This window comes from Theropithecus gelada, chromosome 9 (assembly GCF_003255815.1).
Source record: "Theropithecus gelada isolate Dixy chromosome 9, Tgel_1.0, whole genome shotgun sequence".
Taxonomy (NCBI): domain Eukaryota; kingdom Metazoa; phylum Chordata; class Mammalia; order Primates; family Cercopithecidae; genus Theropithecus; species Theropithecus gelada.
Genome location: NC_037677.1, coordinates 19,436,605 through 19,463,358, shown reverse-complemented (window position 1 = coordinate 19,463,358; position 26,754 = coordinate 19,436,605). Strand labels below are relative to the sequence as shown.

At 44.2% G+C, this 26,754-nt stretch overlaps 1 pseudogene; it reads left to right on the top strand.

Moving 5' to 3' along the window:
* Positions 1-7,649: 7,649 nt before the first annotated feature.
* Positions 7,650-26,754, top strand: part of LOC112630986 — a 19,782-nt pseudogene continuing 677 nt past the window's right edge.

The window sequence follows — 26,754 nt, the reverse complement described above, 5'->3', positions numbered from 1 at the left end:
GGTTCACTTGAACAAAGGGGGTTCCAGCTAAGAAACAAGATTTAAAGACACTGATCTTATCCAGTATCTTCTTACAGAGGAGGAAACTGAAGCCCAGGGGAAGAAGTGTTTATTTTTCTATGGTCACCCAGCAATCTGGTGGTAAGTTAGATCTTCTCTTAATTCTAGTGCCTGGGGCCCTCCTTACTACACCCTGGGGCCCTTTCAGTGACTTCTAAAGGGACAGCCTGATGGCAAGTGGCTGTTCTCATTGGCCTGGCTTCCCCTTGAGACTGGGGAGAAAAATCAAACAACAACAACCATTTCCTGGCTGTCCTGGGTATTTACAGCAGGCCATGTACTAGGGATTAACATAAAAACAACAGCAATTACAAATCTCATTTACACTTCACAAATGGAAGTCAAGCAACACCATTCTATTTTACAGATGTGAAAAGAGAGGCCCAAAGAGCTCAAGCAACTTGCCCTAAATCATATCCCTAGCAGATGGAGAGGCAGGATTCAAACCCAGAATTCTTAATCAGTACCCAGCAGTTCTTCCACAGTCTTAACAATTACCCTCTACTGCCCCTTGGGCCCACTATCCCCAGGAGCCTGGCCAGCCAAGACTCATATCCCCAGGTGAGTGGCAACCACCAGAAGTGGTTGTCTCAGAGCAACTGCGATTTTTTTTTCTTTTTTCTCTTCGCTCCTGCTGGAACACCAGGGCTGTTCCTCTGCTGTTATTCTTTTAACTGTGGGAAAGAAGAGCAGTAACACTCATGGGAACTACAAGCCCCTACAGTCACATCCTCCTTTACAGGTTTTACAAAATAATCTTATACACCATCTGATTTAATGCCACCAACAACTGTACAAAGTGTTGCCACAATCACTTAGCGATTGAGAGGGATTGATATCATGGCTAAAAAAAAAAAAAAGGACAATACTGGAACTTAAACTCAGTCTTCTGACTCCAAGCTCTGGGGTTTTGCCATGAATCAGCAGCTGCTAGGGACCAAAACCAGAGGTAGAAGTAGAAAAGTAAACATTAAGTGGGCAGGGACTCTACACTGCGTGGTTTAGAGTCATATATCCTCACACGTCCGTTAGTGTTAAGAAGTGCACCAGTACCTCTCAAACTTTTATATCAATGTGTCCTCATGGCAGAAGGCAGCCTTTCTGTTAAATCTAGGAATTTATCAGAAAGAGAACAACCTAAGCCTCATTTCAGAGAGGTCTGGTATACTCTTAGAAACCTATGTGACTGTCATCTGTAAGTACACTAATGTTTTTTTCTCTCTCAAGAGAATCAAGGGAAACTGATGCTTCAGAAAGATGTCCCACATTTATCCTGTGGCACTCAAAGCATCCCAGGTTGAGATGATATGAGGAAGATTCAAGCTGTCAAGTTCAGTTTCTCAAGATCTGTTACACAGAAGATGAGCAGATCTCACTCCAGAGACCACTGACTGAAGGGCAATCTGGTCCCAGAACCATGGAGAATTAGAATATGAGGTGGAAAACTCAGAAAAAATTGTAAAGTCTTTCTGGAGAGTAGAAGCTTGGGAGAAAACCAAACCAAACCCGTTCTCCTGTTGCCACCCAGAGACACTGTTAATGTTTTGAGTTCATGGAGGAAGTGTAGGCTTTTCACACTGTCAATGTCTATGTTAAGGGAGTAAGGCAGCCTGAAAACTCTTGCTCCCAGGTCCCATAGTCCCCATTCATTCCCCTTCCAGCTGGAAATTTGTGCTGCAACCAGAGGAACCAGAAATGGGGTGAGAACGCTGGGTCCTAAGATCAAAGGCTGGTCTTGGAGCAGTAATGACAATTCCTAGGGGCACTGTGACATCACTACATTCCATTCCTCCTGAGGAGGAGAACACATCAGCATGATGGCTGAGTCACCACTCCATGATGTGGGAGGGAATGCAGGGCTGGGACCCAGGTCCTTGGAGATGCCAGCCCAAAGAGCCCAGGGAAGTTGGGCTTGGGGCAGCAGAAGGCAGAGTCTGCAGCAGGAAGCCCTAGGAGTCACCAGCCCAACGTCACTCAGAGTGACTGATGAGGGCAGAGGCTTGGGCAGGGGACCCAGGGCCTTGGAGATGTGAGCCCAAAGAACCCAGGGAGGTCAGGCTTGGGGCAGCAGGTGAGGGCCGAGTATGGACCAGGGAGCTCCAGGAGTCACCCGCCTAAAGTCACCCTGGGGTGACTGGTGAGGGCAGGGGCTGGGCTGCTTGCCAAAGGGGTAGGGCTGACTGACAAGACTTTGGTTGGGGAACCCCAGAGGTGCTGAGTTTGGGGGGCCAAGCCTGGTGTGCCTCAGGAGTTGTATGGTCTTGGTAGTGGTTTTGCCATTGGAGGGGATTTGTGGCTGGGTTGGGGGGCCATGACCTGGTGTGTTTACCTTTTTCTTGGCTGTGGCCTGTTTACTTTGTCAAGTTTCTTCCAACATCATGGGATGGGGAGGGAGGCAGTGTTGGGGCCACATCAGTGAAATCCCAGCAATGACCACAAAATACCTCCCGTCACCTACCAGGCAGCTGTGCGACTGAGCCAGAGGAGGTGTAACCAGGGCACCACTAGAACTCAGAATAGGGACGTGGCCTTAATGATCCAAGCCCATTGGTCAATGAGAAAGATGAATGTGAAAGGAGGTGTGGCCAGGCAGTAGCATGTCCAGAGGGACCTGCGGTGTCACAAGGAAAGCTGTCCATGCAACCACTGACCTCGCCCACTCTGGGAGAGGGGAGGGGCTGCCCACTCCAGGAGAGGGGAGGGGGTCGACTTTTGCTTTAAAAGCTTTAAAACTTTAAAAAAGAAACTTAAAAAAAAGTGTGTATACTTCATAAATATGTGTCTATGTGTGTGTATCTGTGTGTTCCTCCAGAGCTGTCTTCATTATCCAGCTTCTATACAATGAGTTTGGCCTATATTTTTCATCTTCAAATGGAGTACAAGAATTACCAGTATTACCTCAATTGAGATACAAATCCTATAAAAATGGAAAATCTATAGCATGCTTGATGATTAATAAAGCAGACTATATTACTCAACATTCCAATAAGATAAAATAATCACAGTGATTTCCCTTTTTTAGAAAAATGTTTCTCTTATTCTCCTACATTATTGTTAAGATATTTTTGAAACAAGAAACATGTCTACTATCTTTAAAAACACTAAGCATTTGGGCCTGGTGCGGTGGCTTATGCCTGTAATCCCAGCACTTTGAGAGGCCGAGGGAGTGGATCACCTGAGGTCAGTAGTTCAAGACCAGCCTGGCCAACGTGGTGAAACCCCATCTCTACTAAAAATACAAAAACTATCCAGGCATGGTGGTAGATGCCTGTAATCCCAGCCACTCGTGAGGCTGAGGCAGGAGAATTACTTGAACCCAGGAGGCATAGGTTGCAGTGAGCCAAGATCATGCCACTGTACTCCAGCCTGGGTGACAGAGCAAGACTCCATCTCAAAAAATAAAATAAAATAAAAAATAAATGAAAACACAAAGCTTTCAATTTAATAAGCACTCAAAGCTCTTTATCAGTTTAAAACAAATACACAGTCCATTTTTCTAGAATCACCTGGCCTCTCTAAGCTTTGCGAATGCTACTGAATTTCTCACTTGACACTTGGCTATGATTCGCAATCATGAAGACCAAGAATTGTGTTCTGTCACTGTGTATTGCTTGTTACCTGAATTCCACAGTAGGCTGGGATCAAGGGTTGAATCTTTCATGATTTGCTCCATAACCTGTGTGCTTCTTATCCCAGACCAAACTAAGCTTTTCTCTAGAGTTCTACAATTTACAGTTAGTAGACAAGAGTGGTTCTCAAAGATGTAGTCTCTGGACGAGCAACACCAACAGCACCTGAGAACTTTTTATAAGTGCGAATTCTCAGGCCTCGCCCCAGACCTGATGAATCAGAAACTCCGGAGTAGGGCTCAGCAATCTGTGCTGCAGTAATCCCTCCAGGTGTTGAAGAACCTCTGGCATACAGCAGGTAGAAAAATGTGTTTCTTTCTGTAGGTTCAAAGCCAGGGATACTATATGTTCTCTCTTGATATGAAACAATGACATGCAATTAAAAGACATAAATCTCCTTCCTACTCCCATCCTGCATCCAATGTGTTTTATTTTTATGAGTTAAATAAGAAAACAAGTGGCAATCAGAGATTTCATCTAAAAAGTATATTTATAAGTATCAGTTCTCATCCAGTCTGATCTCATACAATACCATTTGCATCCTCTTACATCTCAAGTTTTAAAAAAGTGTCTTCACAATGTAAGTCTCAGGCACACTAGGAGTTCTATAATAAAACACCAAGGCTGGGCACGGTAGCTCATGCCTGTAATTCCAACACTTTGGGAGGCCGAGGCAGGTGGATCACCTGAGGTCAGGAGTTTGAGACCAGCCTGACCAACATGGAGAAACTCCGTCTCCACTAAAAATTCAAAATTAGCCGGGTGTGGTGGCATATGCCTGTAATCCCAGCTACTTGGGAGGCTGAGGCAGGAGAATCACTTGAACCTGGGAAACAGAGGTTGTGGTGAGCCAAGATCACACCATTGCACTCCAACCTGGGCAACAAGAGCAAAACTCCATCTCAAAAAATAAAATAAAATAAAATAAAATAAAATTTAAAAAGTAAAATAAAATAAAAGTAACACAGCAAGCAGATCAGAATGTCCAAACTTACTAGAGAAGAAAAGTGGAATCATTGGCTATATTTTCAAATTGCATTCAATAGGAAATGTAAGTTTTGAATTATTTTCATCTTCCTACTTCCAAGTTAATAGAATTAAACCAGAATACTCCATTCTTTCAAAGCCTCTAGCCAGGCAAAGTTTTACTGTCTTACTTCTTGCTTTCAATGGATAGAAAGCAGAGTCCTGGTAGGCACATTTTGTATACCTGCAAAGATGCAGAACTAAACAGTACCATCTGTTCAATATTAAAACAAAAGTCCTGTAAACCTCATATGGTGAGTGTAATACTTTAGCACCAGCACCAAAGCCTCAAACATGAAAGGATACCAAGAATACCACTAACAAACAAAAGTGAGCTCTTAGCTGGGAGCAATAGTTCATGCCTGTAATTCCAGCACTTCGCCAAGCCAAGGTGGGAGGATTACTTGAAGTCAGGAGTTCAAGACCAGCCTGGGCAGCATAGCAAATTCGCATCTCTACAAAAAAATTTAAAAATTAGCTGGGCGTGGTGGCACACGCCTGTAGTCATGGGTACTTGGGAGGCTAAGGTAGGTAAATTGCTTGAGCTCAGGAGTTCAAGGCTGCAGTAGCTATGATCATGTCACTGCACTCCAGCCTGGATGACAGAGCGAGACCTAGATAATTACAGTCTGTCCTGCTCCTGTTTACATTAAAATCACCAAGTTAAAATGTTTTCAATGAGCAGGATAAAAATTAAGTGAAATGTGACTTTGGAGTCTAGCCAGAAAATAGGCAATGGAAAAACAGCCGCTTCCCACAGGAATAAAAATCAGGGAGAAGTATTGTTTTCATTTATTTATATTTAAATTTCCTTTCTTTTCCCTATTTTTTCTCATGTATGTATCACATGTAGTCTAGAGAGCTTGAATCCCTGCCTTTTAAGGTAAATCAGCCCTTTCTGTCTCTATAAATTTGCCTTTTTTGGACATTTCAAATCAATGGAATTATACAACATCTGGTCTCATGTCTGGCTTTTTTACTTAGCTAATGTTTTTGAGGTTGTTCTAGGATACACAACATGTTTTGGTAGTTTGTTCCTTTCATTATTGAGTAGAAATCCACTGATGGATATATCACATTTTGTCAGTAGAGAGCCTTTTAAACTCAGATTCCAACTTCCTGTGGTCTAAATGAAACCCTCCAAACACAGGACTTACAGGGGAAGCTGCTGTGCATGTCAAAATAGTTACTTATCAGAACCAGCTTTGTCATCAGGACCCTGAATTGCTGCAGAACTTTTTATTATTTTGCAACCTCTTTTTTACAAGGAACTTTTGTGCTACTACACATCAGGATTTTGAAGCATCTGATACATCCATTTAATAAGTACAAGCATGTATCTGAGTGGACAAGAAAGTGAAACCATCCATCATACACTGCATACTTTTTCCTTTTTTTTTTATTTTTTCCTCCCCCAGACTGGACCAGGGAATCTCTCAACTTTCTAGAGTATCCTGTCTCCATGTACAAAGCCAAACAGTATTAAAGATCTTGCTGCCTTTGTTAGGCAGATTTGGAAGGGAGGCCCAATAGCAAGGGTGGAGAGGAAAAAGAGAGTGGAACTTGTGGAACAGGAAGCCCCGGGGGTCTGTACTTGGCTCCCAGCTGTTGAGGATGTTGTGGATGGTGAGGTGCTGATGGTGTCCTGAGGCAGCCTAGCACCTCCAGTAGACCCAGAAGGTCTTGATTTGGACCCTTACCCGTGTCACAAGTGTTTAAAAGCTGTTTTTGCTTTTGTTATTTTCCTACATAATCATTACTTGGTAGTTAGTTATTAATCTTTCTTTGGGAGAGAGACAGGGCTTTAAAACTGAAGGACATAATTTTCATTAAAATATCAAAAATGGAAAAAGATTACTTTGTAAACAATTTGCTATATAAACCAAATGGCAGCTGTTGAGAATCTCAATAAAATGTTAAATGCATGTGCTGCTTTTAGAAGAAATAAAGAAGAAAATGCATTTGCTGGCAGTGGTACCCTTTTGCCTAAGGTTGGGTCACTGTGTCATCATACTGTGGTGGGGAGTATGTGTGGTGTATATGTGTGAAACTTTTCATCTCAGGATAGATCAAAATCTTAGTTGGATTTTTCCTTCCAAATAGGGTTACAAAGTAGTAAAACATGGGCTTGGAAGTGACAGACCTGAGTGAATCAGGACAACTTAAAAATCCAATAAAAATAATTTTTAATAATCCTGAGGTTGGTTTGTGAAACAATAGATACAATTATTTATTCTAAGCATCTGGTTATAATTTTGAATCAGTAATACATACTGTCTCCACCTTTTTTTTTTTAATGGAAACAAAGTTTTCATCCAGAAAACCCCAAAATAGTGACTTTTTTTTGTAAGACAAGGTCTCACTCTGTCACCCAGGCTGGAGTGGAGTGGTAGATCTCAGCTCGCTACAGCCTTGACCTCCCACCTCAGCCTCCTGAGTAGCTGGGACCACAGGTGCCACCGCGCCTGGCTAATTTATTGTATTTTTTGTAGAGATGGGTTTTTGCCATGTTGCCCAGGCTGGTCTCAAACTTCTAGGCTCAAGCCGTTCACCCACTTCTGCCTCCCAAAGTGCTATGACTACAGGCGTGAGCCACTGTGCCTGGCCTGAAGGGACTTTTTAAAATGTAAGTTCAACCATCTCATCTGAACTATTTTAATTGGAGGTATCTCTTCTCTCATTCTCCTCATCTTTGATGTTCTCCTGAGTTCACTGCTGACTGGGATGTACAACATATATTTCAAAGTCAAGGCTGGGTGCAGTGGCTCACACCTATAATCCCAGGACTTTGGGAGTCCAGGACAGGCAGATTGTGTGAGCCCAGGAGTTCTAGACCACCCTGGGCAACATGGTGAAACCCTGTTTTTGTTAAAAATACAAAAAATTGGGAGTTTCCTAGACCGCTGCCTGGAGTTGGTGTTCGCTGCTTTTGGCATGGCGGCTTTTTCCAGCCCGGCTGGGCCAATCCCCTTGCTGAACCTGCAGGTTTCAGAAGGAAGTGGCGCAGGTTCACAAGCCCATAACCGGGCCAAAAAAAAAAAAAAACGAGAACAACTTTCTCCTGGAGTAGTCTATGTGCACCACCCACCTAACCTACTTAAGGAAATCCAGATCCTTTCCTATTTCTCCCAGTGTGGCACTGTTACAAAGTTCAGACTGTCCAGAAAGAAAAGGACTGGATATAGCAAAGGCTATGCATTTGTGGAGTTTGAGTCTGAGGATGTTGCCAAGATAGTTGCTGAAACAATGAACAACTACCTGTTTGGTGAAAGACCCTTGGAGTGTCATTTTATGTCACCTGAAAAAGTATAGAAAGAACTCTTTAAAGACTGGAATATTCCATTTAAGCAGCCATCATATCCATGAGTGAAATGGTATAATCAGAATCGGCACTTAACACAAAATCTACGAATGGAGGAGCGATTTTGAAAAAAAGAAAGATTACTCGGAAAGAAATTAGCTTACAAAGGAATTGGTTATGATTTTCCTTCTTTGATTTTACAGAAAACGGAAAGTATTTCAAAAATGAATCGTCAGACGTCTACAAAAGGCCAGGTTTTATGTTAGAAGAAGAAAAAGGTTTTAGGCACTCCTGACACTCTTGAGAAGACTGTGGATAGCCAGGGCCCCACACCGGTTTGTACATCAACATTTTTGGAGAGATGAAAATCTGAAGTGGCTGAAATGAATGACGATGATAAAGATAAGGAAATAGTTTTCAAACAGCCCGTTTCCTGTATAAAAAAAAGAAATACAAGAGACTCAAACACCTACACATTCACAGAAAAAAAAGACGAAGAAAAAGCAATCAGTATTTTTCAATGTATTATATATATTTCTTTTGAAAAAGATAATAGTTTTATGATAAAAAATACAAAAAATTAGCTGGGTGTGGTGGCTCATGCCTGCAGTCCCAGCTACCTGGGAGGCTGAAGTGTGAGGATCACCTGAGCCCAGGAAGTTGAGGCTGCAGTGAGCCGTGATCACCGCACTGCACTCCTGCCAAGTCAAGTCATTACATTTATCTTAACCTGTTCTAGGCTGGCTTATGAGAGATTTGTATTAAGAACACAATAGGCAATCTCACAGACATCTAAGTACAGAACTCAAAGTATAACCCCGCCATGGAAGGACTGGGCTGGGAGGTTTTTTTCTCTCCTGCGTGCCTTCACTCTGGACTTCTGCTCCATACTTGTGCTTTGCTCTGCAGATGGACATTCAGCACGTGCTCCAGGTTTCTCCAATCTCTGAGGCTTTGGCCTGCCCTGACAGCACCCCTGGTCCCAGTGTTACTGGACCTTTCCTTACAGATGCTCCTCTGCAAAAATATCTATCGAACACTCTCTGTTTAATTTTCAGTTAGCAAGACAGAGAATCTGATCTGTCTAGCAGGGGGGGTGGGGGTTCGCTGGTTGTCACTGGATTTGTAGCGCTGCCCTTTCCAAAGACTCGAGGAGGGACCAGATATCCAAAAAGTGGGTGTGGGTGGGAAATCAGTAATACAGTCTACTTCAACAAGAAAGCATAAAGTAGAGGCGGTGGCTCACGCCTATAATCCCAGCACTTTAGGAAACCCAGGCGGGTGGATCACTTGAGTTCAGGAGTTCAAGACCAGACTGGGCAACATGGCAAAACCCCATCTCTACTAAAAATACAAAAAATTAGCTGGGTGTGGTGGCGCATGCCTGTAGTTCCAGCTACTTAGGAGGCTGAGGTGGGAGGACTGCTTGAGCCCAGGAAGTCAAGGCTGCAGTGAGCCAAGATCACTATGTCACTGCACCCCAGCCTGGGTGACAGAGCGAGACCCCATCTCAAAAAAAAAAAAAAAAATGTATAAAGTGAAGCATCTGTATGCATGATTGAAGTCATGCTTTCCATATATTTTTCCCCCTTGCCTTTTTTCTCTCAAAAACACTGTATCTTAAGCTTTTGCCTATGTTATCAAGTACTCACAAGCATTATTTTAATGGTTGTATCAGAATCCATTATCTGGACTCATTATCATTTATCCATCTACAGTTGCTGGAGATACTGCCCTTTCTGCCACACTCAGTCACCCTTACTGACCTTGCTCTGTGTCCACTTATCTACTAATATACATACTGCTATTTAGGAATTAAAGTTAAGAATAAATAGTTATCATAGTTCCTAACACTTCAAAAAAAATGTATCTTCCTAAAAATAGAATGACTTGGTGGTTAAGATAATTTTAAAGTAAAATGGATAAATTGATATTGAAATTAACATTGTGTTTTCTTCTTGTATCTATTCTTCACTTCTCTGTCATTTTGATGGGTAAAGTTTCATTTGGAAGGATTTTTATTTCAAAATAGTAATAGCATATGACATGAGAGTGGGAACTCTGAAAGGTTCAATTTTCTAGTCACTAGTTTCCTAAGATTTTCACAAAAGCTATGGATAGTCAATCGTGATTGGCCTGTATTGAAAGTGAGTTGACATTATGTACAACTTATGCATATACTTTCTATCAGATATAGAAAAATAGGTGGTGTGTTTGGAAAAGTATTGGGCTAGGAGTCAGGAAGCTTGACTGCTGGTCCCAACCCTGCTTCTTCAGTTGAGCACCCCTAGACAGTCATTCAGCAGCTATTTCTTAAACACCTAATGAGTTTCAGATTTTGTAGTTGGGCTGGGAATATAGACAGTCATGCACTCATGATTCTCCAAGGCTTTCTTTCTCACCCAAGCTCACTGTGAGCTTTCTTATGCATTGTGTAAATTTGTCTCCTAACAGGCGCCAACTCTCTCTCCAACTGGCTTCCCAGGGCAGTTGTGTGGATCAGATGAGAGAGAATATGTGTGAAAGCAAATTGTAAGTGATTTTAAAATGCAATAAAAATATGACCCATGGAAAATTATTTAAAGATCCTTAGAATTTTAAATAAACAGTACATTAACCTGAGTTCTCTATGGTTTTTATTTTAAATAGATATGAAAGTTTTACAATGGACCATACATATGGTTGAAAATCTTGGCTTGATTATTCTCCAAGAAAATGATACAGTGGTTTTTGTGATTAATTTTCTAAAATCGCCAGCCAAAAAAAAAAAAAAAAATCTTTTTTGAGTTGAGTGACTGTATCAGTCAAAGGAACATTGACTGTATAATGGAGAAATGTTTTCTGTGTTCACTATCAGCTTGCCTTTGTTTGATTCCAGCTGCAGCATATCATGAGTGATGAGATCCGTGTGCAGGTGACTGACCTTTACCCGGCAGAAAATAATAATGGGGCCACCGGAGGCCAGCTGAACACACAGAACTCAAGGAGCCTCCTGGAGTCAACGTACCAGCGGAAAGTCGAACAGCTAATGTCAGATGAGAATTGCTTTAAGGAGAGAGTTGCTCATGTAGTCAAAGACCTTGCTGGTGACAATGTAAGTTGTTAGGATTCTCTGAACCAGAAGTTAAAGCCAGGGTACTTTGACCCTGTGATTCTACTCCTGGAACTTTTTAGAGTTCCTAATGAACTCACCAGAGAAATACAAAGGGGAAGTAACTATCTTCCTGGACAATCTACTTTGTTTCTTTCTTGCCTTTAAAAAAAACAAACAAAGTAGTTATATACGATTTTTACAAATTTGTATTCTTCATTTTCTCTGAACAGTTTTCATAGTATACTTTGTAAGTATTATCGTTAGAAAAATGTTGGTACATTAAATCCATGGTCATGGTCATTACAGAAAAGAAAACATAGGCCTGGCACACATGGCTCACACTTGTAATCCCAGCAATCTGGGAGGCCAAGGTGGGCGGATCACTTGGGACCAGCTTGGGCAACATGGCAAAACCCCATTTTTGCAAAAAATACAAGAATACAGAAATTAGGCAGGTATAGTGGTGTGCACCTGTAGTCCCAGCTACTCAGGAGACTGAGGTGGGAGGATCGCTTAAGCCTGGGAGGTTGAGGCTGCAGTGAGCCCTGATCGCATCACTGCACTCCAGCCTGGGTGACATAGCAAGACCCTATCTCAAAAAAGAAAAAGAAAAAAAAAAATGTAGATAACCAAAAAAAGTCACCTTAGAATTCTTCCCTGAAATTACCATTGATGACATTTCTAGACTTTTCTATGCTTGAGTATATGTTTGAAAGAATTTATACTGGACAAATGGTCTTTAATTTTTTTCTTTTCTTCTTTTTTTTGAGACAGGATCACACTCTGTTGCCCAGGCTGGAGTGCAGTGGTGCGATCTTGGCTCACTGCAACCTCTGCCTCCTGGGTTCAAGTGATCACCGTGCCTCAGCCACCCTAGTAGCTGGAATTACAGACATGTGCGACCACACCGGCTAATTTGTGCATTTAGTAGAGATGTGTGTCAGGCCCCAGGGTCCAGGTCCAGCCCATGCTGAAGTCTGAGGGGAGTGGGTGGGTGATCAGAAAGAACATTCGGGGGGCCGTAGGCAGATGAAAGATAGCTCTATTCAGCAGCAGCTCCCATTAACAGCTTTCTTACACTGGCTCTCTTATTATCAGCTTCGTCTTACACTGTTTGCTGTGTATCAGCTGCCTGAACCAGCTGCCCCCCCAACAGCTGTGCAGCTGGCTCTCCCTTGCTTTCAGGGTCAGCAGCTTAACTCTTTCTCTCTCTGGAAACGAGCAAGGCCAGCTGTGTCCTGGGTCCCCTCCCGTCCATCTGCAAGAGAGAACTTTGGCTCTCTCTCTTTCTCCGGGCACCAGTGCACTCATATGTCAAGCCATTTGGAGTAGAGCCGAGCCAAGCCCCCAAGAGCCATGTATCTTATGCACAGCATCAACAGGGCAGTTATACCTTTTACAGACAATAGTGGCATAAAGTCAAGTATGAACTTACACAAACAGGTTATATTACAAGCAGAGATGTGCACTTGCCCACCAAACTTGTGAGTCACCCAGGCCTGGATATCCGCCTCAGTCTATTCCTTGACCAAAGCACATCATGTACCTTATAATGTGGTTTTGCCATGTTGGCCAGACTGGTCTCAAACTCCTGGACTCAAATGATCTGCCCGCTTCAGTCTCCCAAAGTGCTGGGATTACAGGTGTGAGCCACTGCATCTTTTGCTCAATTAGCAACACTTTTGAATCTTTAATGTCTTTCCTATGGCTATTTGATATTCACTTCATAGAGAATTAATGCCTGTATTGGACATTTAGGTCGTTTCCAATTTTTCACCATTATAATGGATAATTATAAAAGCAAATAGTTGGAAACAACCTAGATGTCCAACCCACTGTGGGGATTGGTTAATGACATCCTATTGTGAATACTGGAGGCATATTTTGCAATTCTTAAAAATATAAGTTGTTGGTGTGAACCCGGGAGGCGGAGCTTGCAGTGAACTGAGATCCGGCCACTGCACTCCAGCCTGGGCGACAGAGCCAGACTCCGTCTCAAAAAAAAAAAAAAAAAAATAATATATATATATATATATATATATATAAGTTGTAAAAATGCAGCGTCCATCCCCCCACCAATCTATTTTGGAAATAGCTGTATTTGTGTGTATACATTATGTTATTGTCAGGTTGTAAGCTTTACTAGCAGAGGGGAATTTTGAAGGCTTTAAAAGAACACTGAGCTAGATCTAGCTTCTGGCTCTGTGTATTTATTGACTAGTAGTGTGCCTTGAGAAACTAGAACTCTCTGAATTTCAGTTTTGTCTCTGTGTAAAATGAAGAAGTTTGAAATAAAAAAATTCTCAGTCCGGCACGGTGGCTCACGCCTGTAATCCCAACACTTTGGGAGGCTGAGGCAGGCGGATCACGAGGTCATGAGATCAAGACCATCCTGGCTAATACGGTGAAACCCCGTCTCTACTAAAAATACAAAAAAATTAGCCAGGCGTGGTGGCAGGCGCCTGTAGTCCCAGCTGCTCGGGAGGCTGAGGCAGGAGAATGGCGTGAACCCGGGAGGCGGAGCTTGCAGTGAGCCGAGATCAGAGATCACGCCACTACACTCCAGCCTGGGCGACAGAGCAAGACCCCATATCAAAAAATCTCAAGTTTCCTTCCAGGCTCTGATCTTCTCCATGTGATTCTGATAGTCACCTTGGCTGCAGAAAGCCCTTAGGGTAAGGGCACTGAGAATTTCAGGGTTCTGAAAGGGGAGATCCACATGCTATCACCATTGATAGTTGTTTTGTGCAAAACATGGTTTGCTTGCCTCTACTGGTGTGTTGCTTTTAAGTATGGATTTTTTTTTAATCACACAAATAATATTAATGGAACTCAGAATTTCAGGAACTACATATACACTTGGTGCCATTATAACAACACTTTTCTTGTTTTGTTTTTGAGAAAGGGTCTAACTCTGTTGCCTGGGCTGGAGTGCAGTGGTTTGCAGGAATGCCATCAGTTTTTAGCCAATACAACAGATCCCTGGAGGTCAAGGCATCCAGGATATCACTCTACTGTTCCTACCAATCAAGTTAATTGCATCCACTTTGTTGTTGATGGTGAAGTGCCACCACCTGGCATCTGCTGTGCTGGCCTTCCACCATTCCCACTGACACCAGGACGCCTGGTCTCATGGCAGCATCTCCTGTTATCAATCCTGGCCTACAAAGGATAGTGCCACTGAGTCTCTCAAATATTCAGGTGCCCTTCTCACTAGTGCCTTCCTTGTTAACCTAGAGAGGAGAGTTCCTGTGAGCCCTCCGGGGCACATAGTCAAGTGGTAGATTTTGAATCTGCTGGCATATAATGAACCATTCTAACATTCCGACTTCCCTGTACTTTCCGGCTTCTTTGATGCTTTATGAATGCAGTTGTATATTCTCCACCTAATTCACTGCGGCGACTGTTATGTCCACATTTCAAGGAGCCACTCCAGCAGTGTGTTAGAGCCCCCGGTGTCCTTGCCAAGCCGTTCAATCCTGAGAGTGTGTCCAGGTCAGTGTATTCTCTCGTACACAGCCTTTAGTGTCCCTCTGGTCCAACACCCTTATGTCCACTCCTCCATTGCCTCTCCCAGATTCTGCCAGTACACGCTAGGCAGCTCCAGAAACATTTTTGGCAAAAAAAAAAAAAGAAAGAAAGAAAGAAAGAAAGAAAGAAAGAAAGAAAGAAAGAAAGAAAGAAAGAAAGAAAGAAAGAAGAAAGAAAGAAAGAAAGAAAGAAAGAAAGAAAGAAAGAAAGAAAGAAAGAAAGAAAAGAAAAGAAAAGAAAAAAAAAATCATTCTCCCAGAGCAGATTGTGCTTGTGACCTTGGGCCATGATGAGGAATGACCATAGCCTGGTGTCAATGTGGGGCAGCAGTGAGGACACACCTCATCCTGCTGTGAGGCCGTGTTGGAGGCTCTCTGCCTAGTCTCCAGGCAAGGGGCAGCTGCCCTGCTCTTAGCAAGGAAAGGGGGTTACTTCTTTTAGCCCAGAGCATTCAGTGGAAACTGGAGGCTCAAAGTTCTCAGATGTATCCGCTTAAGTTTTCCCATACCAGACCAGGATCCCATTTCATTCCTCCCCTCCCCTCCCCTCCCCTCCCCTCCCCTCCCCTCCCATTTTCTCTTTCTGTGTCTTTTTCTCTATTTCTTTCTTTTTGAGATGAGATCTCACTCTGTCGCCCAGGCTGGAGTACAGTGACACGATCTCGGCTCACTGCAGCCTCCACCACCCAGGCTCAAGCGATCCTCCCACCTCAGTCTCCCAGGTAGCTGGGACCGCAGGCACACGCTACCACATCTGGCTAATTTCTGTATTTTTTTTTTTTTTTTTTATAGAGATGAGGTTTCACCATGTTGCTCAGGCTGGTGTTGAACTTCTGGGCTCAAGTGATCCTCCTGCCTCAGCCTCCCAAAGTGCTGGGATTACAGGCATGAGCCACTGCACTCAGCTCTCCTTTTCCTTAAGTAAGTCTAAATAAAAACAAGACTAAATCATCAAATAAAATCTGTGGATTTTTTTCAGGGAAATGACACAAAACTTCCATAACAGCTGAAATTATTATTTATTATTATTATTATTTTTTTATTATTTTTTTATTTTTTTTGAGACAGAGTCTCACTCTGTAGCCCAGGCTGGAGTGCAGTGGGGCAATCTCGGCTCACTGCAAGCTCTGTCTCCCGGGTTCAAGCCATCCTTCTGCCTCCGCCTCCTGAATAGCTGGGACTACAGGCACCCGCCACCACGCCTGGCTAATTTTTTGTATTTTTAGTAGAGATGGGGTTTCACCGTGTTTGCCAAGAACGTCTCGATCTCCCGACCTCATGATCCACCCGCCTTGGCCTCCCAAAGTGCTGGGATTACAGGCGTGAGCCACCGCGCCCGGCCAACAGCTGAAATTCTGGTAGTTTATTTCTAGATTTTGTGCTGTGCGTGTGTGTGTGCTCACATGTGCACACTTGGCATTGGTTGATGCCCTATGTGTGTACTTGCTGTAGCTACGGGGTCAATCTGCACAATGTCTGACCGCACAATTTCCAGCAAACAAAAGCTCTACACAGCCTAATTTTCAAGCAGTCGAGACTGAAGCAGCAACCTCCTTCTGGGTTTAATTTGAATTTAACCGCCAGGCTGTACTTGTGCAGGAAACCGACAATTTTCAGCAAGAAATTTCTAGGTGAGGCCTGTCACCCTCCAGTGTCACTCTAGGCCCTGCTTGGCAGGGGGACTGGCTTTGGCTGGAGACAGGGTCAAAAGGGCTCTCCTGGAATTGCACATTCCCATCCCAGGGAGGGAGCTCTGTTGGGAGCATGAGATGGACCAAGAAGATCCATCCATTAGGAAAGTGGCCTTTGGTCTGTCCAGTTTTAACGGAGGAGGGTGCTTGGTGCAATGACCACTTCTGATGGGGAAACTAGTCGGAGACATGGGCATTCATTGTCTTTCCCACGTGTGCCCCACAAACTTGAGGGGTGGAAAGTTCCAGGAGACAGATCAAGAGGGGTGTAAATGTCATGGCTGCCTAGGCTGGGCTCCTCCCACCACCCCTCGGTCCTACCCTCTGGAACCCTGGGCAGGCTGGCAGGAGCCCTTTTTGTGGTCTGGGCTTCTGGTCAGGATGCCTACGGCTTCCTAACACCTACTTGGTGCAGTCTAGTCTGAAGATCCTGAAAGTAGGAGAAGAGCAGTTGATCAAGTGAACCCAAGATGTAACTAAAACTGTCTCTGATGGCAAAGCCTTTGATTCTGAAGAGTCTGGCCCACAGAAAGATGGCCCTGAGCATGACACCTCTGGTCAAATCCCTCAGGCTGACCTACTGAGCATATGAGCCCAGCCTTGCTCACAGTCGGGGCTGGAGGAGGACCTCATGGAGGCCACTCGATAACTGCACTTCCTGTCACAGCTGATTTCACCCACACTGTCCTCTGCCTCAGCCAGCCCAGCCCCATCATGCCCTGCCATTGCAGTCAGGGCTCTTTGGGATGAGTAACAGAAAATCCACTCGAGTTGGCTTAGGCAAGAAGGGAAGTTCATTGGTCATTAAGTTAGCCACAGGCAGGGCAGGGAACGGTTGGGCCTCAGGAATACCTGGACTCAGAGACACCAGCGCTATCAGGATTTGCCGGCTTCTTCCCCTGTCTCTGTCTCCACCTCAGGCTGCAGATCAGTTTTGTGCTCTCAGAGCAACTTTCCCCACAAGGTTGGGATCAGACTGTTGGCATCACGAGGCTTCCATCTTCCTGGCTTTGGTCCAAGAAAGGATGGGGCTCCCCTCCATTAGTTCCTGTTCAGAAAATTCCAGAAGAGAGCTTCTGTTTGGTCTGGTCTGGGTTGGCTGGGTAGCGGGGACACTAAACCTTCCAAGCCCTCTAGCGGCATGTGGTGGAAGTAAGGTGGGGAGATGTATTAGTCAGTTCAGGGTGCCTTGCCAGAATACCACAGACTGGGTGGCTTAAACCACAAACATTGATTTCTCACAGTTCTGGAGGCTGGGAAAACCAAGATCAAAGTGCCACCAAGGTAGGTTTCATTCTTAGGCCTCTTCTCTTGGCCTGTAGGTGGCCGCCATATTGTGTGCTCATGTGGCCTCTTCTTTGCATTTGTGCGGAGAGAGAGTGAGTGCACTCTCTGGTGTCTCGTCTTATACAGACACTAATCCTATGGAATCAGAGCCCCACCCTTAAGACCTCATTTAACCTTAATGACTCCCTGAGAAGCCTCATCTCCACATACAGCCACACAGAGGGTTAGGGCTTCAACATATGAATTTGGAGGAGACAGAGACATTCAGTCTGTGGTGGGAAGAAAAACTATTCACGAGAAAAGGGGTGCAGTGGCCAGAAAAGGGGGCAGACAAAACTATAGATGCTCTCCCCATTTCCCCCAATACATAACACACACACAGACACACACACGGCCCTGCCTTTCCTCCTTCCCCACAAGGCCACTCCCCACCCCATGTTTATTTACCTCCCTCCTATCCTGCTCTCTGGAGTTTCCCCTTCCCCTGAGTTGTCCTGTTGCTCACTGAACGGTACACAGAGGTAGGTGCATGTAAATGTAACCCGAGACTACATGGTCCTCCTGGACCATGTGTGTTCTGAGCCCCACCATGGGACCGGGCAGGAAGTAGGTATCACCCATGTCTGTTGTCCTCAGGCAGAGCCTAGCCCTGGGACATGAGCTCAGTGGGTGCTGGAGCTTTGTTGGATTCACCTCAGGCCCTCTTACCCCCAGTCCACTTATAAGGTCCCCAGGGCTTTGATACCTCTGTCCTTGGAAGAAAAGAATGTGATTACCTAGCTCACACAAACCTGCTGGTGGCTTCCCGTAATAGAAGGACATAATTTTCTAGTTCAAAAGCGTCTATCAAGTGACTAGCACGTGAGTGAAGACCTACAACAAGGCACATCATTGGGAAATTCCAGAAAACCAAGAATAGAGAGAAAATCCTAAAATCTTCCAGAGAGAAAAGACAGGCCACATATAAAGAGCCAAGACTCCACATGATACTGCCTTCTTCCCAACAACACTGGGAGCTAGAAAATAATAGAGCAATACTTCCCAATGTGAGGAGAAGCTACATTTAAATTAGAGCATTATATCCAGCCAAACTATTAATCGGGAGTTGGGGTAGAACAATGACATTTTAAAATATGCAGGGGTCAGAGAGCTTGGCTTCCATTCACTCTTTCTCAGGAAGCCACTGGAAGATGTACTGCAACACAGTAAGAGGGTAAACCTGTGGGGAAAAGAAAGAAAGATCAGGCCGGGCGCGGTGGCTCAAGCCTGTAATCCCAGCACTTTGGGAGGCCGAGACGGGCGGATCACGAGGTCAGGAGATCGAGACCATCCTGGCTAACACGGTGAAACCCCGTCTCTATTAAGAAATACAAAAAACTAGCCGGGCGAGGTGGCGGGCGCCTGTAGTCCCAGCTACTCGGGAGGCTGAGGCCGGAGAATGGCGTGAACCCGGGAGGCGGAGCTTGCAGTGAGCTGAGATCCGGCCACTGCAGTCCAGCCTGGGTGACAGAGCGAGACTCCGTCTCAAAAAAAAAATAAAAAAATAAAAAAAAATAAAAGAAAGAAAGATCAGCCTGTTACTGTGTCTATATAGAAAGAAGTAGACATAAGAGACTCCATTTTGTTCTGTATTTGAGATGCTGTTAATCTGTGACCCTACCCCTAACCTTGTCCTTGCAAAAGACATGTGCTGTGGTGACTCAAGGTTTAATGGATTTTGGGCTGTGCAGGATGTGCTTTGTTAAACAAGTGCCTGAAGGCAGCTTGCTGATTAAAAATCCTGCCCATCCCTGGGCAATGGAACATCTCTGTGTGAGACCCGATTGTATGCTCTGTTTACTGAGATAGGAGAAAACCGCCTTATGGCATAAAGTGGGACTTGCTGGCGGGACTTGCTGGCGCAATGCTGCAAAAAGGTTTATGGAGATGTTTGCATATGCATATCAAGGCACAGCATTTTCCTTTGAACTTATTCCTGTCACAGAGATCTTTATCCATATGTCTTACTGCTAATTTTCTCCCTTCTATGATCCTATTGTCCTACCACTCCCTTATCTTTAAGATGGTAAAGATAATTATCAATAAATACTAAGGGAACTCAGAGACCGGTGCCGGCATGGGTCCTCTGTATGCTGAGCGCCGGTCCGCTGGGCCCACTTTTTCTTTCTCTAGACTTTGTCTCTGTGTCTCATTTCTTTTCTCAAGTCTCTCGTTCCACCTAACAAGAAACGCCTACAGGTGTGGAGGGGCAGGCCACCCCTTCATAAACCAAGGAAAAAGAAGATATGGGGTCAGGGAACAGGAGATGCACACAGAAGAGGCAGCAGAAAATTCAGAGAAATGCCAAGATGCCAGCTGTGCCACAGGCTGAGAGAGCTGAGCCCAGTTTGGAGCATAAGGATGGAGGGCAAGGGAGAAAGGGATGCCTCCTGGAAAGTAACAGGACTGATAGAGTATCTGGTGTATCTTAGTTTTTGGATGATTATTCCTAGGCATTTCACAGATCAGTTGGAGCATCTGGAAAAGAAAAGGTAGTTAATTGGTACAAAAACATATAAGCAAATGAAGACAAACAATCTGAAGCAATTTTTAACTCCAGGGGAAATAAAGGAAAGAAATGAAACAATTTCAGGGCAGGACTTGGCTTAAGAAACAACATTTAGATATCTACAAGAATGTAAATGCATTTGATTTCATAAGATTGTGATCCAGTCAAATTGGTAGAATGGAGGCAAGGAAATTGTTAAGACCTCATAAGGGAGGTAAGCCCTATACTCTGTTATGCCAGGAAGTCGACAGATACTGAGGAAAACAAATCAAGAAATAGCAACCTAAGCATTATTTAGAAATATGATGATACCAGAGGAAGTACCAAAATGAGTTTAAAGTGATGGCCTCTGGGAATTAGGACTCAAAAGCAAGAAAGGAAAGGGCAAAGGAAATGCTTTCTGATACAAGCCTTTTATTACCATTTTGGTCTTTTTTTTTCTTTTAAAAAAATTTTACTGAGGATTTCTTGCTCCAGATACCATTTTGTTCTTAACTCTGTGGATTTAGTACTTTGATTGGAATCAAATGCAATGTTTTTTTTTTTGTTTTTTTGTTTTTTTGTTTTTTTTTGAGACGAAGTCTCGCTCTGTCGCCCAGGCTGGAGTGCAGTGGCCGGATCTCAGCTCACTGCAAGCTCCGCCTCCCGGGGTCACGCCATTCTCCAGCCTCAGCCTCCCGAGTAGCTGGGACTACAGGCGCCCGCCACCTCGCCCAGCTAGTTTTTTGTATTTTTAGTAGAGACGAGGTTTCACCGTGTTAGCCAGGATGGTCTCGATCTCCTGACTTCGTGATCCGCCCGTCTCGGCCTCCCAAAGTGCTGGGATTACAGGCTTGAGCCACCGCGCCCGGCCTCAAATGCAATGTTATAAGTTCTGGAGATCTGTTGTACAGAATGATGACTATAGTTAATAATAATGTATACTTGAAAATTGCTAAGAGAGAAGAATTTTTTGCTTTTATTCTTATTTTTAATTGACACAAGAATTGTACATATTTTGGGGGTACAGCATAATATTTTCATACAATGTGTAATGATCCAATCAGCATAATTAGCATCTCCACCACCTCAAACATTTATCTTTTCTTTGTTCTGGGAGTATTCAAAATGCACTCTTCTAGCTATTTGAAAATATATAATAAATTGTCATCAATTATCATTACCCCATAGTGCTAAAGAACACTAGAACTACTCCTCCTATTTAGCTGTTTTGTTTTTTTTTCCAGGCAGGGTCTCACTCTGCCCCCTAGGCTAAAGCACAGTGGTGCGATCATAACTCACTGCAGCCTTGACCTCTCGGGCCCAAGTGATCCTCCCACCTCAGCCTCCAGAGTAGCTGGGACCGCAGGCATGCACCAACATGCCTGGATAATTTTTCTTTTTTTTTTTTTTTTTTTTTTTTTGAGACAGAGTCTCGCTCTGCCGCCCAGGCTGGAGTGCAGTGGCGTGATCTTGGCTCACTGCAAGCTCCGCCTCCTGGGTTCACGCCACTCTCCTGCCTCAGCCTCCCGAGTAGCTGGGACTACAGGTGCCCGCCACCTCGCCCGGCTAGTTTTTTTGTATTTTTTAGTAGAGATGGGGGTTTCACCGTGTCAGCCAGGTTGGTCTCGATCTCCTGACCTCGTGATCCGCCCATCTCGGCCTCCCAAAGTGCTGGGATTACAGGCTTGAGCCACCGCGCCCGGCCAATTTTTCAAATTTTTTAAAGAGAGGCATCTCCCTATGTTGCCCAAGCTGGTCTCAAACTCCTGAGTTCAAGTGATCCTCCCACCCCAGTCTCCTGAAGTGCTAGGATTATAGGCATGAGCCACCAAACTCAACCATGTACTCTTGTATCTATTAACCTGTTAGCCAACCTTTGGCTACCCCCTCCCCCTTACCCTTCCTCGCCTCTAGTAAACACTATGCTAAGCAAATAGGTCTTACATATTCTCACCACAATAATAATAATAATAATAAAAGTATGTGAGGTGATGAAAATGTTAATTAACTTTATTTAACCATTTCATAACACATGCATATATCAAAACATCACATTGAACACTGTAAATATACACAATTTTTATTTACCAATTATACTTTAATGAAGATGAAGAATTGAATATAACATTAAAACAAAAAACAATTGCAGACTGGGTACAGTGGCTCACGCCTGTAATCCCAGCACGTTGGGAGGCCGAGGTGGGCAGATCACCTGAGGTCGGGAGTTCAAGATGAGCCTGGCCAGCATGGTGAAACCCCATCTCCACGAAAAACACAAAAATTATCTGGGTGTGGTGGCGGGCACCTGTAATCCTTGCTACTTGGGAGGCTGAGGCAGGAGAATTTGCAGTAAGCCGAGTTCGTGCCACTGCACTCCAACTGGGCAACAGAGTGAGACTCTGTTTAAACACACACACACACACGCACACACACACACACAACATCAACAACAACAAAAAAATTGCAAAACCTAAAGAAAATCATTAATCTAGTCCAGACCAGTCTTTTACAGATGAGTTCACTGAAGTGCAGAGAGGTGAACTCACTTGTCTAATCTTACACAGCAAGTCACCGGCAGAACTTGACCTGAAATCCAAAGCCAAGCGTCTTCTATGACCTCCAGGTTTTTCAGTCCAGCCCTCCCGGGGCTCTGCTTTGGGAATTGGTATTGGTGACAAAGGGAATAGAGAGGAACATGCATAGAGCTCTCCATTTAGATTGACATTCTCACACTGTGCCAGATCATCGGCAAGAAACAGCGCAAGTTCCAAGAATGCTTGCCCCGACCCTCTTCCCCCTCCCCAACCTCTCTCATTACCAACTTCAGCTAAAAGGTCTGAGAAGAAAAGGGAATCTTAGATGACTCTCACTAGGGTGAAAATGACTCCCACCATGATTTTTATTTTATCGAGTCATAACTCCAAAAGCAGTGGAGTTTTGAAGGATGTTTTGAAGGAGTTTTGAAGGAGTTTTGAAGGATGATCAATCTTTTGAAGGATGTTTAGGAGACTGTTAAGTGTCCCAAACATAGGTTGGTTAGGATGAGATAGGATGTCATGAAGAAGGTGAAGGCACTGAGGCCCTGCGTAATTTCATAAAGAACACCTTAGAAAATGTCCAGCACCATGGTTTCTTACCTTCACTTAGTACCCACAAGGCCCCACATTCTGACAGATTTTGTTTATCAGACAAATTGCACTCAGTCTGTCTTCATTCATTTTCTTCAGAGAGTTCCCAGGTTACACAGAATTGCAATAATCTCCTGGCTCACCGTCACCCCCACGAAGACACTCCATGTTTTTGTTTGCAATACAGTCTTATATGGATCAATATAAAACTTTCATGGTGTTCTTTGCATTTTGCAACTATTGCTCAAGCTGGAGACCCAAAAAGAGCCCTAGCTTTAGAGTCAAAGACCCCTAGGTTCCAATTTCAGCTGAGATACTGTGAGCACATCACTAGCCCACTCTGATCCTGTATCCCGGTTGTATAATCACCTATTTCCCATCAATTGCGAGGCTGGAAATAAAAGTGCCTACTCTGCCCAGTACACAGTAGGAGCTTAGTAAGCTTAAGTTCTCTCGCTTCTCCACTATCCTAATGTATTAGGGGAAAGACAGAGATGTGGGGAATGGCACGTGGGAGGTTCCAGCTGTATGCTTCACAATCCTACCAACGAAAATTCTGAATTAGGCTTCAGTTTCCCCTCTACAAAATGAGACAGGACAGGAGTGGGTAGGAAGAGGAAGAGCTTGGCTTTGTTGATTTAAGCTGGGCCCGTCTGATTCTGTAACGCAGGCTTCACTGCGGAGTGCAGCCCACTCCCCAGCCAGGGCTTCGCGTGCTCTGAATGTCTTTTGGCCAAGTCCAAGGCTGTCCAGGATCAGGGTGGGGAGGCGGGGTGGTGGGTAGTGGGGTGGAGAGAAGCAGTTCTCCCGTATAACCTGCAGGTGGCACCAGAGCAACGTGGGAGCCCAGTGTTCCGCTCCAGCGTTCCCGGAGACTCACCCGGCTACTGCGAGGTAGGGCGAGGCAGAGGTGGTGCACACCGCTCAGCTGGGCAGCGGCATGAGCGCGGCTGTGATCAGTCCACATCGTTTGAAATCGACACATGGGTCTTCTGGCTGGCTACTTTCCTCTCTTTGGTAGGGTGATCATATGATTTATCATTGAAATCCGTGCACTATTATAATTGCACCGGGACAGCAGACATAACCTTAGCTGTACTTTGCAAACCAGAACATATGGTCACCCTACCCTCTGGCCACTTCTTTCTTGTTTCCGTTCTTTCTTTTGATTTTTTTTTTCTTTTAAAACACACAGCATTCTTTTTCCCTGCGCACCATTGTCTTTGAAAATGCCTTCGCATTCGGGATATTTTCCACCATGCAACATCTGCTTTTGCATCTTAAGTCTGGACAGTCTCTCTGAAGTCACCCCAAAGGCTGGTTTTAGTTTCCAGTCAGAAGACTCTGTTCCCTGGCTTACCATCGCCATGACTCAAGAATTAAAGATGTGAGACGTGGAACAGTGGTCCTTCTCTCAACTTTGGTGCCTCTTTGCTAAATGTATTCCTGTGATTTTGTTCTGAGTGCTCTTGTCCTTTATCTCTTTGAATTTACACATATTAGTTTATTGAATTGCAAGTAGACAAGCCCCATTAAGCAAGATTCTTATATGTCCAAGATCATCCCATTACTCCATTCAACCCCAAGTTAGCATGCCATTTATCCCCTTGTTTCTGAACCCTCTTCACTTAATAGTCTCATAAACATTCATCCATTGCAAAAAGGATTCAAACTGTTCTCACTTCCATTTTTAGTTGATTCATTGCTAGCCAAGTAATGATTTGTCTGGGAGAGTCATTAATAGAGAATTGTGCCCTTAAATTTATTTTTATAGTTGGATTCTGCTAGTTAATATCTCTCTTTCTGTCATTCTCACATTACAACAAACGACTACGTCTTAACCTAAAATCTAGGTTAGAAATTTGATCTTATCTGAATAAGATATTAATGGATAATGTGAGTTTTTTTTTTTAATTTACTGAAACTTTTCTCAGCTAAGAAGGATCATCACAAATATGTTTGTAAGCAAGTGGAAAATTGGGCTGTAAATATATAAACTCTTAAAATATCATGTTTAGAGACAAGATTTTCCTTTTCTTTTTTAGTAAAGTAAATTTGCTATGGTTGGAATGTTTGTGTCTCCTCCAAAATTCATGTGGGAACTCAAACCCCAATGTGATAGTATTAAGAAGTGGAGTCCTTTTATTTTCTTTTTTTTTTTTTTGGACGGAGTCTTGCTCTGTCACCAGGCTGCTGGAGTGCAGTGGCATGATTTCGACTCACTGCAACCTCTGCCTCCCGGGTTCAAGTGATTCCCCTGCCTTAGCCTCCCGAGGAGCTGGGACTACAGGTGTGCCACGCCTGGCTGATTTTTTGTATTTTAGTAGAGACGAGGTTTCACCATGTTGGCCAGGATGGTCTCAAGCTCCTGACCTCATGATCTGCCTGCCTTGGCCTCCCAAAGTGCTGGGATTAAAGGCATGAGCCACTGCGCCTGGCCCAGGTAGAGTTTTTAGGAGATAATTAAGTGGTGAGGGAAGAGCCCCCTCATGAATGGGATTAGTGACCTTATGAAAGGGCTTGAGGGAGCTGCCTAGCTCGGTTTCCTTCTTTTGCTTTTCTGTCCTTTCCACCATGTTGGGACACAGCATTCCTCATCTCTGGAGGACTCAGCACTTAAAGTGCCATCTTGGAAGCAGAGAGCAGCCCTCACTAGACCACAAACTTGCTGGCACCTTGATCTTGGACTTCCCACCCACCAGAACTGTGAGGAATAAAGTTTTGTTTTTTACACATTACCCAGTCTCAGATATTTTGTTATAGCAACACCAATGGACTGAGACAGTATCTTACATATAGTGAGGTGCATATACCTTAAATTACCACTCCATACTATTTACCTATGTGCACATTCATGTGACCACCACTCAGCTCAAGATACAGAATGCTTCCGTCACCACAGAGGGCTCCCTCTTGCCCCTTCTCAGTTGCTGTCCTCAAAGTTAACCACGATCCTGACCTCTGTCACCCTGGATGAGTTTTGCCTGTTCTTGAACTTCATATAAATGGAATCATATAGTATGTGCACATTTGTAGGCTGGCTTCTTTCATTCAACACAATCCTATGAGATTTAGCCATGTTTTGGATACTGGTAGTTGTTTATTTTTCTGGTTGTGTAGTTTTCCATATTTCATTTATTACTCTTCTTTTTTTTTTTTTTTTTTTTTTTTTTTTTTGAGACAGAGTCTCGCTTAGTCGCCCAGGCTGGAGTGCAGTGGCGTGATCTCGGCTCACTGCAAGCTCCGCCTCCCGGGTTCACGCCATTCTCCTGCCTCAGCCTCCCGAGTAGCTGGGACTACAGGCGCCCGCTGCCTCGCCCGGCTAATTTTTTGCATTTTTAGTAGAGACGGGGTTTCACCGTGTTAGCCAGGATGGTCTCGATCTCCTGACCTCGTGATCCGCCCGCCTCGGCCTCCCAAAGTGCTGGGATTACAGGCGTGAGCCACCGCGCCCGGCCTTTTTTTTTTTTTTTTGTTG